General features: G+C 43.3%; 1 long non-coding RNA gene across 1 annotated transcript in view; it reads right to left on the bottom strand.

Annotated features, from left to right (window-relative positions):
* LOC132681311 (uncharacterized) overlaps positions 1–5,900 on the bottom strand; it is a 102,956-nt gene extending 97,056 nt beyond the window's left edge. The window contains exon 1 of the long non-coding RNA XR_013554102.1: positions 5,782–5,900. This is a non-coding gene — a long non-coding RNA (uncharacterized LOC132681311). The remainder of the gene's footprint in view (positions 1–5,781) is intronic.
* Positions 5,901–12,235: the final 6,335 nt, after the last annotated feature.

The following is a 12,235-nucleotide window of genomic DNA, read 5'->3' as shown; positions in this document are numbered from 1 at the left end:
GAAAAATGTATACATATAGGTAAAAGAAAGTAATCACAAACACAGCTATTCCAGGGGTAGGAATGAAAATAAGAAATGAATAAAGCTGAAGAAGATTGAGGAGTGACAGTACAAACTTCGATGTAATTTTGAAATACGATGGAGGAAAAGAGCCTTGTTATTTTGAGCTTTAACTGTCAACACCCTATAGTTTTTTAAATAAACAACAACAACAAAATGATGTTCTCTCCAACTTCCAAGCACTTCCCCCGATTTATATACCATTGATTAGGCTATACTTGCTAGCCTTGCCAAATTTTGCATACCTCCCTAATAAAAATGAGGGGGAAAAAAATTAAGAACTGCAAGAACTCTGGGAAATAAAAGCCAAATAAATGATAATGAGATGGAGAATATGAATGATAAAAGAAGTTAAAAGAACCAGATTGGCTGAACAATCATATTTCTAGCACAGACCCATAGAAAATCAGGCATATTGTGTGGGACAAACAAATTCCAATTAGAGAATAGACTTCAATGTTGACCTGATTATCCAACGTCCAGCTCTCATTTTTATGGGATGAATCCAGACAAGTAAAATAAATTCTTGGAGACAAAACGACTCTTTCTAATATGGAAAATTACTCCCTCTTTCTCCATGAAGCCCCAGATGGTCAGGGGGAAAAAAAAAAAAAAAAAGCCCAGTGTACTATTTTCTATTCAATTTGAACCTTAAATATCATTTCTCTAAGGATAAAATTGACTTCAAGGTGTCCATACAGTGTGTTTCTGTGTGGTCAGGAAGGGTTTTCTTCCAGGAAAACGGGAGCTCAACTTGGAAAGGATACAGTCAGCACAATGCAGCAGCCACCAGTAAAAATCGCGTGCTCCCAAGCAAACTATTAGGAAAAAGAAGAGTAAAGGATTTAAGCAAAACACTCACATCTCCGTGTTAGGCTGAGCTGTTATAATCTAAGTATTCATGAGAAACCATTTTAGCATTTAGAGGGTGGTGGGAGAGAAGGAACCACAGTAACCGTAATATAGTACGGGTCTGTCACATGATCTAATTACAGAAATGAAAGCAACCCAGGAATTATGTGGTCTATTCAAGCCTGCGGGGAGTACGAACAAAGAATATAATTAAACATCAAGCCTGTTGATTAAACAATTACTATTTAAAGCAGATATAGATTTAAAATTAATTTGCTGCTGCATTCTGAGGATTTGGGGACTGAGATAAACAGTGCTTGAAGTTTAATTATCCGTGTGGAAGATGAAGGGGCTCATTTCGTTTTGGTGAGCACTGCAGAGCCGTCGAGATGGTGAAAAGGCAAGGATTCGGCTCGGCGGCAAGTCTCCGGGGCTGCCAAAATATGCGATGCAAAGAAGCAAGGAGGCTCGCTCAGCCTAACCCCCCACACAGTGTGGTAATGTCAAAGGAGAGATTGGGCAACTGCAAATTACTATTTAAATGAACACTGGTTGGAAGTTTACCTGGAGGGGGAAACGCACTATCTCCAAAAGAACAGAAGAAGGCCAGCCAAAGAGTTCCAGGAGCCACGGACATGCGATGTGGGGAGTAGAGACCTTCACGCATGTTTGAGCAAATAGGACATCTACCTGCCAGCTCCTCTGAATGGAGTGATTCTTATCAGAGGCCACATGGATAGTGTCCCAGGGCAAAACTGCAGGGCTGGGGGTGGGGGGGGGGGGGGGGGGGGGGCAGGGTGAAAGGGTGAATTGTAGCGAAAGACAATAAACAGAAACTAGAAAATTCAAAAGTGATAAAAGGACTGTTGAGATGCATGGACTCGTGTCAGCATTCACACACCGTGATCAAAAGGCACGGAGACAGAATTTCCAGACCTCAGACGCAACTCCCAGGCAATCACGAGGGAGGTGTGCGCAGTGACCCGGCTGTGCTCCATGGCCCCCGGGCGGGACAGTGCTGCGTGGCGTGGTGGTTACAAGCATGGGTTTAGAATGGGACAAGCGGAATGTAAGGCAGCTCTGCCACTTTTTCATTTTATGACCTTCACCGAGCATTTGGCTCCCTGAGTTCCATTTTATGACCTTCACCGAGCATTCGGCTCCCCGAGTTCCATTTCATCGGTGAAAAGGCTTTCCTTCTTTCCTCATTGGGTGGTTGTGAATATTAAACATGGTGGTGATTGCAAACCCAAGAGTGTCCCCTCCCTACCTAAAACCCCCAAAAGCCCCCCCCCCCCATGGCTTTTTGGGTGATGAGGAATCTCTTTAAGTGCCCTGCCAGGCGGCAACAGCATGTCTGTCCCCACCACTGACACCACCAGAACTTTTTTCTCCCCACTCCAGTCCCACGGGGTCTTTTTTCAGTCCTCTTTTCTCTCTCCTTTGCTGTGTCTTCTGCCATAAAGCACTTTGCCTCTCCTTCTGCATCCAGTCTATCCCTTCTGCAGCTCTCACCTTGCCTTAACTTGGGTGGTGGTTAGAAGCTCGGGCTCTGAAGACAAAGCATCTGGCTCAAAACCCCACCTCTGCCCCTTACCATCTGTGCAACTTTGCCCACCTAAGAGTCACTTTCTTCCTGCCAAACAGGCATGAGTACCAGCGACTACCACCTACGTTGTTGTAAGGGCCACAGGAGTTCATACATGTGATGGTCTCAGCACAAAGCTTGGTGTACAGGGACACCCAGAAAAGTGCTCTGGTCACAGTCCTCCAAGGCCTTGCCTTCTGTGTCACTTGTCACATTTCTGATGTATGTTTGTGTGGTTAGTCCAGGATGCCTGTCTCTGCACTAGAATGGAAGTTCCATGGAGGCAGGATTTTTGCCAGTGTTTAGTCCATATAATAGATTCAGTTCTAGGATAGATGCTCACGTACTTGCTGAGGAATAAATGAATGAAAATGCTGAGCATAGAATGTGGCCCAGAGTGGGGTCTCAATAAATACTAGCTTTCAAATAATAACCCACTGATAATGTCAGTTGATAAATTAAAAAATTAATATTCACTTTGCCCAGTAGTTCTTGCCTGGGAATATTTGTGCCCCCAGAGACATTTGGCAACGTCTGGATGGGGGGGGGGGGGGTGTGGAGAGTGCTGCTGGCATCCAGTGGGTAGAGGCCAGGGAGGTTTACTAAACATCCTACAATGCACAAGACTGCCTTCCCACAAGACAGAACTATCCAGCACAAAATGTCAATGGTCCCAAGGTTGAGAAACCCTAAACTTCACCTTCTGTCTTTTTTCCCCTGATTGTTTAATTCACCAGTTGAGTCAGAACAGGCAAATACAGGTTAAGGAAATGATTCTTGCCTTTCATCCTGTCCATTCCTGTAGATACAAGGCCATCATTGCCCCTCCCTCTGGTCCCCCAAACTCTATTGGCCTAACTGGACAGTCTCATTTCTCCTCACCCTTGTGCCAGGGGTGAAGCTGAAATGTGGGAATGTGGGTGAGGCTGAAGAAAAGTACACATTGCAAGCCATCGCCCATCTTGTTCCATCTGCTGGGTCATACATTATTCCTATGTTCAACAGAGCTTTGACAGAAGCCAAATGTGAGCACCACGACTTGGCTTTCAGGACAGAGCTCTGCTTTGAATATCATGCTTCAAAAAGCTCATGTAACCAAGAAAACAGGGCAGGGGCCAACATGTCTAATGCAGAGCGATGCAAGAGAATTTGCTCCAACAATAACCCTGTGCTCAAAAATTATCAGATGTAAAGTCACAGGGATGAATTATAGGATCTGAGAAAAAAGTGAGATAATGAAACAATTTTTTTCTGAACTGGCAACCCAGATAATGTCAAGTGCACCAACACACACAGATGCTAGAGGTTAATATAAGCTTTAAAACTTAATAATCAGTTGCATAAAATTACAGGCTCACAACGGTTAAGAGTAGGTCAAAAGGAAATTAAAAGTGTTGGCGAGGATACAGAGAAATTGAACGCTGTGCGTTCACACACACAAGGCACACAAGGCACAATGGTTCAGTCACTGTGCAAAATAGTTTAGCAGTTCCCCAAAACATGACACATAAACTCACCATATAACCCAGCAATTATGTTAATACCAGTATAACCTAAATATATACCCCCCCCATTAAAAACAGATAACAAGAGCACGTAGATACATATTCACCAGAGCTAAAATGTGCAAGTTGCCCAAATACTCATCAATAGATGAAAAGATTAACCAATTGTGGTATATCCAATACAATGGACTATTATTCAACCATAAAAAGGAAAAAAGTATGGACATGGGCTGCAGCATGAATGAAACTCTAAAAACAGTACGCTAAGTGAAAGAAGGTCGCATAACGTAACTCCACTTATACAAAATATTCAGAATAGATAAACCCAGAGAGACAAAATGTGGGCAAGTTGTTGTCAGGGGCTGTGGGAAAGGCAAAATGCAGAGAAATGCAGAAAAACTGCTTAACAGGTAGAAGTTTTACCCAATAATACAGATTATCATCTCATTTAAATTAAAATGAGGTGGAAATGTTTGGAGTTAGAGAGATGTACAACACTGTAAGAGTACCAAATGCTACTGAACTGTTCATTTTATTTCTTGATTGATTGACTTACTTTTTATTTTCTTGAGAGGAATAGTGTGCACAAATGCAAAAAGTCAGGGAGGGGCAGAGGGAGAGAATCTTAAGCAAATGTCACATCCAGCATGGATTCCAACACGGGGCTTGATCTCACAACTCTGTAATCATGACCCGAGCCGAAATCAAGAGCCAGACACTTAACCGACTGAGCCACCCCGGTATCCCTAAACTGTTCACTTTAAAACACTTGATTTTATGTTCCATCTCAATAAATTACTTTTTACAGCATGCCAAAATCACATAAAATTAACAAACACTGAAAGAGAGAATACCTCAAAATGGGAACGGATGCAGTAGCCTGAGGGTTTTAAGTGATCCATTTTTGCAGTCTTTTTAAAGTTTACGTGATCAGTTATAAAGACTCTGGAAAACACATAAAAGTACTAAAAAGAACATAGAAGGCACTATCAATAATATTCCTAGTTTTTCAAAATGTTCATTAATGTCAGCGCTAAACTACCTTTGCAATTAAAAAACTGAAAGAAAAAACCAAGACCCTGTATATTAAGATAAACCCCACAGTTGAACACTTATTTCTGCCAAAGCTTTTACTGTAAGCTTGCTTCTCTCCATGGGCAGAAGTGCAGCAGAGGGACTAACTATGGCCAAGGAAGCATGTAAATCTGTGACTTTTTAGCTAAGACCTCTCTTCTATTCTTTCATCCATCCCAGAACAGTGTGCCTGACTTTCATCAGGCTTGTAAACACTGGTCTCCATGGGACAGAGTTTGACAAGACCTTCCCCTCCATGAATGTGCCATTCACCCTCCATGAAAGAGACCAGAATTTCTACTCCTCTCACCTGCATGGCTTCTTCCCCACCCACCAGAAGAGTTCTTCATTAATTATTAAACTATTAAGCTGTGGGAATAGGGAGGTGGGGGGGCGGGGTTAATACTCTTGACTTCATTAGAAAAATCATTATTTCCAAAAGATGTGCAAGTGATGATGTCTCATCTCCCATTCTTCTAGGCTTTTTTGAGCATGAACATGAATAACATGAAAAGAAACAAAAAACAGGAGCAGAAGTTTGGGGCTTGGCTCAGTGCAGAACGGATGTTACCGGTGAATCAGTCACTATCAAGGGCCCATGTTGTAACCAGCACTGGGGTGGTAGTGTCTCTAAAAAAAGACTCGAGAGCACCATCCTGATTCACAGATCCAGACATTCTGGTTTTGAATATTCACTCTTACCTTATCCATCAGTGGCCTCTCTCCCAATCCAATTTTATCACCGAAACTTTAACTTCACTATCTCCCCTCTTCTTTCAACGGTTGCTCCTCCTGCTCTCCCGTCAAGACTGCCCTAAGCCAGCCACCTTTTCCGGATAGAAAAAAAAAAAAAAAGCTCATAAAGATGTGTAAATATCCTAAAGAGATTTCCTCCCAAAAGAAACTGGTAGGTCCAACAGAGCACCCCCAAAATGGTAAAGGAAATAAAAATAGGTAACTGGCAGAATCGTCACTGTTGAGAACAAGGGGAAGCGGATTTTCCCAGTGTAGCATTGCCTCCCTGGCACAAGCAGTCTATCCCATAGATGATGGATGGTGCTGATTCCTCTCCGTTTCCATCTCCATGCAAGGAACTTAGCATTAATAGTTTCCCCCAAAACAGCTGCTTAAGGAAACATGACCACAGGCAGTTAGAGAGAAGAAGCCTAGCCAGCTGGCCTTGCCTCTGCTTCTTGCTGTGCGTGATGTACAGACACAGAACCCACAGCAGGGTCCCACGGAGTCACACAATCAAGAAAATAAGAGGACAGACAGCTATTTAGTCAATTTCTCAATGTTTTCTTGCTCTGTTTTGTCATGACATACGGACATGAGATCTCAATAGAAGCCTAAAAAATAAGTGAATTGTGCTTATCTTATGCCAAGCAAAACACTTCAGGGTTTTCTTAAATTTTATGGTTTATGTCTCAAGCCAAAACTTGCCCTGGTCAAGACTTGGAACCTAGTTGCCTAGAATGAGGCCTGATTGTACTCTGGGCTTTACAGAACTGGCTATGGGGCCCAAGTGAAAACTCTGTAGAGAGGGAGTGTCAGGTCTTCAAAAAGGTACATTTCCATATAAACCAAAGACACAGCCAGATGTGAGGTTACTCACACTCTGAGCTCTGAGAAAACAGAAAAGTCAAGATGCTGTCATGAGCAATTTGGTATCACTGAATTTCTCCTGGAACACTCTATCCTGCCTGTAAATATTACCACATCCCATTCTAGGTGGCTTCTGGAATAAGACGAGTAATTGGTCAGGATTTATTCAGGCCAGCATCAGGAAGCAGGCACACTCCACACAGTTTTAACTCTGTCTCACCCCTAGTCTTCCAGCCTAAACACCTGCACAGCACAATAGGATGCTTTAAGACAGCATCACAGGATTGGACAATGGCTGGCAGCAATCACCTCCCAAACTTGCCAGACTTGGGTATTTTTTTTTTAGGGCAGAAAGAATCTAATGGCCACAAATACTTCATTTAGTGCTTTTTTTTTTTTTTTTTTTTTTTTTTTCCTAATGCATTGCAAGAAGTTCACTCTTCAGCACTGGATTCTGCCAAGGATCCCATCTCAACCTTCCATCCCACTTCTGGAGGAATTTCATCCAAATCTTTCATTAAGACTTTTCCACGTGCTCTGTGTTTGCAGAGAACTTTGCAGTAACTTAGTACCCCTCGCACTCTATCAACCCTTACTTTGCAGAGGGAGACCCTCCAGGCTCTAGGGAGCTTTACAGCTAGTTGCCAAGACTGTTTTGAAGTTTTAAAAGAATTAGAAGTCTAGACTTCCAGACCTCCATCCTAGGACCCATCCCACACAGACACAGAAGGGGCCCCTGAGGACCAGTGACTGATTGTCTTCCCTTTTGGCTGGGATTAGTTCTTGAGTTTCTCCTTAGAGTTACTCCTTGGAAGGCTTTCTTATACAGATAAAGGCCAATACTGCAGTGTTTTAAGGTCCTGCTGATCAGGAGGAAGTAACATATATATTGGCTACTATGTTGATAATGTGCATGTATCTGGACAACCTGACATCACCCACAAAGAGAACAAGACCCAGGTCAAGTAACTTTGAAGAACCAAGCTAAAAAGGAAAGGAGACGGGGTGGTCTAGGACCGGCATACATGAAATGGAATAAAGGGGTAGTGACAGGGTGGGAGGAAGGGGATGAGGGCACTAGACACTTGGCTGGCTTGAAATGGAGCAGAAGGAGCAGAGAAAATGAAAACCAGACTTGGCCGAATTGACAAATCTGCCAGGGGCCAGCACTGCCTTTACCAGAACACGGGGAGGAGACATCAGCAGCAGGGTCCCATGACTGGTTGGAAGGTAATGTCTTTGACACCCTGCCCTCATTAGCAACACTCCTAAGGGAACAGTAAGCTCCCAATGAGTTGTAAAGATTAGGTTGAACGTTAGCAGCAGAACAAGATCAGGGGAAAGATGGAGGAAAGGGTCAGAGTTCCCCAGGTGGGGAGAAGTAGGGAGGGTCAGGTTTCCCATCAGGCAACCATGCCTGGGCCCATCTCCTGGGGAGGGGGGTGTGCTGGCACAATTCAGGCTGTGGCCAAGCCCCTGTAAGTGTCTCCCCCAATCCATCTGGGATCTCTGATCTTCTAGGGAAAGAGCATGGGAGGAAAAGTTGGCAACATGAGATGGCCCTATCCTGTCTCTGGTGTAAGAAATGTGTTCATCAATCTCACGACACCTCTTCCCATTTCTCATTCTTTCTCCCCAAATCTCCTCTAAACTCCTTGTAGGACTCCCAAGGCGAAACAGTTAAACATATGGTTTACTTCTCTAATAAAATATAACTGTCAAGTGTTACCTTGATAAATCTTACCTAAAAAATAATAAAATTAAAAAAAAGTCTAAGGATTCAAAGTTGTCTATGAAAAAATATTCCTCACATTTTAGCTTCACAGCTTCCCATGGTTTCCCTTTTACTTCCTGGGATACCAAACCTTCATGCTGCATCTGGCTGCTTTAGCTTCTATCAGGGTGCACCCTCAAGGAACAGGGTCTAAAGCTCTTGACCTTTTCTGACAACTTCTCTTGATAATCTGTCTTAGCATCAAAACTTACGTCCTCTCCTCCATTCCCTGAGGGCTTTGCTCAGGGCTGTCTACTCTGATAAACTAATCCGTGCCAAGAGGAGACAGTTGCCTTGCAGTGTGCTGAGATGATCCAATGAGAGAAACCAATATATACAGGTGATGCATCCATATTATTATCAAAAACAAATTATTATAAATGCATCTGGCCTCAGAGGGAACAAACCAACATTTTTATAGAGGCTGTGAGAACTTTCATTGAAGTGAATGGTTCTGTTTGGGGGGCGGGGTTGGGGGGTACTTCAGGCCACAGGGTAGGTTGGTAGGGGAGAGGGGAAGAAAGAGAGAGAGACACAGCAACTTTTGGCTCTCCTCCACTCACATTTCACAAACCAGCCGCCCACTCCTGTGCTAGGTGCCCATCCTAAGTTTAGGCCACGTTTTGCTTCATTCACTTGAGCCTGGAGAAAACTTCATTTGCTCTGTAGTTAATAAACTGTTTGAGGGACACCAGAACAATAATGTACAGTTAGTTCCCAGCTATAGCAAATAACATGCCTTTGGGCCAAATATCTAATAAAATCTCCTGCAGTTGGCAAAGAACCATTATCTGGGGACTCGTTCCCCTAGACAGGGACAGGATTGCTTTCATTCTGTCACCTTGCAGCTCTGTGACATGGGACAAGTTGTTCAGCCTCTCTGAGCCTCAGGCACTCAACGTATAGAATGGGGATAAATGCACCTATCTCCTCAGGTTGTGAGGAGATTTAACAATTTAAAATTGTTATATCATATTTAATGATATAAATTTAACAATTTAACAACTTAATAGTTATATCCTATCTGCCAACCATATAACGTAAGGCTTGTTAGAGAGTAAATAAGTGAAAATAGTAGCAACCACAGCAACTCTTCCCAGGCACTTTGAGAGTGGAAATACCCAGCTTTCAAAAGGTACTCAAGGTAGCTGTGTAACACACTTATTAGTCAAGAGATGTAGAAACCATTTGGGTTTGAGAATTTCACGTCGCCCTTTGAGAGAGCTGGCAACCCCATGAAGTGTCTCAATCTCAAGGGCAGGAATTTCTGCCCTAGAGATAGATACTACCTGTCTCTGGCAACTTGGGAGACAGAACATAGGGCCTGCCCACTGCTGTGAGACTTCTCCCTCCAACCAAGGCAAGGGCATACCCACTCCCTGTCCTTCTCCTGACCTCACCCTTTTCCACCCACCCACTCACCGCTCCCCTCCCGGCTGTGAGAGCCTGCGAGAGCCTGCCTAATCTCAACTCAGGGAGTGCTCGTTGCTCTTAAAATGCCTTGCCCAGCTTAATCAGTAACCACCAGCCCTCCGCTGCCAGTTAGTCTCCTGCCCTGACATGAGTCCCTTCTCGTGCCAGCCAGCAGATGTGACTTTTTGAGGAGGATTCAATTCCCAGCCTTCACCCTCCTGCCAATGACAGCCTCCCTCTCTGAAGGTTACCTGTCACCGGCATTCTTGCTCATGAATGCAAAGTAAAGTGGGTGCTTGCCCTGACCTTGAAGAAGCACATCATTCTGTATACGATTCCTAAAAAAGAACATTTGCCATTTGCCGCCGTTCTTGTGTCAGGACTGAGAAAAGGAAGCCCCACATGGCAGGATACCCTCTCAGGTTCAGGGATGTGTCTTGTGAATGGCACTTGTCAACTGAACCTTGCAGTGATATTCAGTAGGCATGATGTGGAGAAAATGTTAATGAAATCCCGCTGAACTGCAGGAACACATTTGAATAGAATCAGAGTCATATGTGGGATTCTTTTCTCATATACTAAGCCTTCTCTGCATATATTAACCTTTTGCCAGCTTTTAAAAAGCACCAAACCAAGATGATTCACTCATTCAATCATTCTTGGTTTTGTTTGTTTGTTTGATAAATTTGACATGTTGCATTCAATCACTCTTCAAACATTTATTGAGTACCCATTATGTACCTAGCACTAGAATAAAAAAACTGAATGAGGGATAGAAGATTATAGGCAAATACACTATTATTCAACATTTTACGTGAAGAATCTAACTTCTCAGTTTGTTAAAAACAAAGCAAAGAGACTATAAGCATTTCCGGACATTGCCTCATTTGGAAATAGACAAAGAGAAAGGAAGGGCTCTTGGAAAGAACAAATAGAGTATTAAGTTGGTGTGGGCATGCTGCGGACTTGTGAACATTTTTCAAAAGAGAAAAAGCACGTTTGATTATGGGAAAGAGATGAGCAGCAGCCAGAATGGGTAGGATGGTCTTAGGCAGTCTTTCAGAAGGGGAGTGCCCAGACTTGCACTTGTTTGTGAAATAGTCTTTCAGGCAAAAAGGACCTGCGATGGCCAAGCTGGGCCAGCCCACCTTGTCCATTCTCTGCCCTATTCCCTGACACCATTGATAGTGAACTCTGGCTGAGCCATGCTCTGCCGATAGCTGTGCGAGCCACCACTTAGCAGAAGCTTCCTGATGTAGAGCTTTTAGACAATTCAAGGACCCAGTCTGTCATCATCATTGAGAGTGCATGTTTCCATTGCTGAGTCAAAAGAGCTAAATTGGAGCTGGACCAGAAACAAATGGTGAGTCAAATGAAAGGCTGTAGCTGCAGAGCAAACCTCCTGCTGCTAAGATAGCCTGGGCATGGTGCAAAGTAACCTTTACAAAAGTTAAGGCTCATTCATTCATGCAACAAACCTTTATGGAACATCTCCCAAGTATGAGAACTGTCCTAGGTGCTGGGGACAGAGCAGTGAACCAGACAGACAAAGCCCTATCCTCATAAATCTTATATTGTAATGGAGAGAGACAATACATGAACAGAGAAATTTAAATTATGACTGAGGTGAATAAAAAAAAAAAATCAAAAGATGAGCCACAGAGTAACTTACTGTAGGCCCTTGTATTGGTCCAGACTTTATTGCAAACAACAGAATCCAATGTAGCTAGTTTAAACAGAAAAGGATTCAAAGGAGGGAATTCAGGGACTTATTGTTAAAAGGGCTGGAGGAGCTGGCTCTAGACTGACCTCTCAAGAACAATGCTCAAATGAATTACTGGGACCTTATGAAGATAAAAAGCTTCTGCACAGCAAAGGAAACAACCAACAAAACTAAAAGGCAACCAACAGAATGGGAAAAGATATTTGCAAATGACATAGCGGACAAAGGGCTAGTATCCAAAATCTATAAAGAGCTCACCAAACTCCACACCTGAAAAAAAAATAACCCAGTGAAGAAATGGGCAGAAAACATGAACAGACACTTCTCTAAAGAAGACATCCGGATGGCCAACAGGCACATGAAAAGATGCTCAACGTCGCTCCTTATCAGGGAAATACAAATCAAAACCACACTCAGATATCACCTCATGCCAGTCAGAGTGGCCAAAATGAACAAATCGGGAGACTATAGATGCTGGCGAGGATGTGGAGAAACGGGAACCCTCTTGCACTGTTGGTGGGAATGCAAATTGGTGCAGCCACTCTGGAAAACAGTGTGGAGGGTCCTCAGAAAATTAAAAATAGACCTACCCTATGGCCAGCAATAGAACAGCTAGGAATTTACCCAAGGGATACAGGAGT

This window comes from Panthera onca, chromosome A1 (genome assembly GCF_046562875.1).
Source record: "Panthera onca isolate mPanOnc1 chromosome A1, mPanOnc1 haplotype 2, whole genome shotgun sequence".
NCBI lineage: Eukaryota > Metazoa > Chordata > Mammalia > Carnivora > Felidae > Panthera > Panthera onca.
Note: the sequence above shows the minus strand (reverse complement) of the source record. Positions and strands in the feature narration are given on the sequence as shown.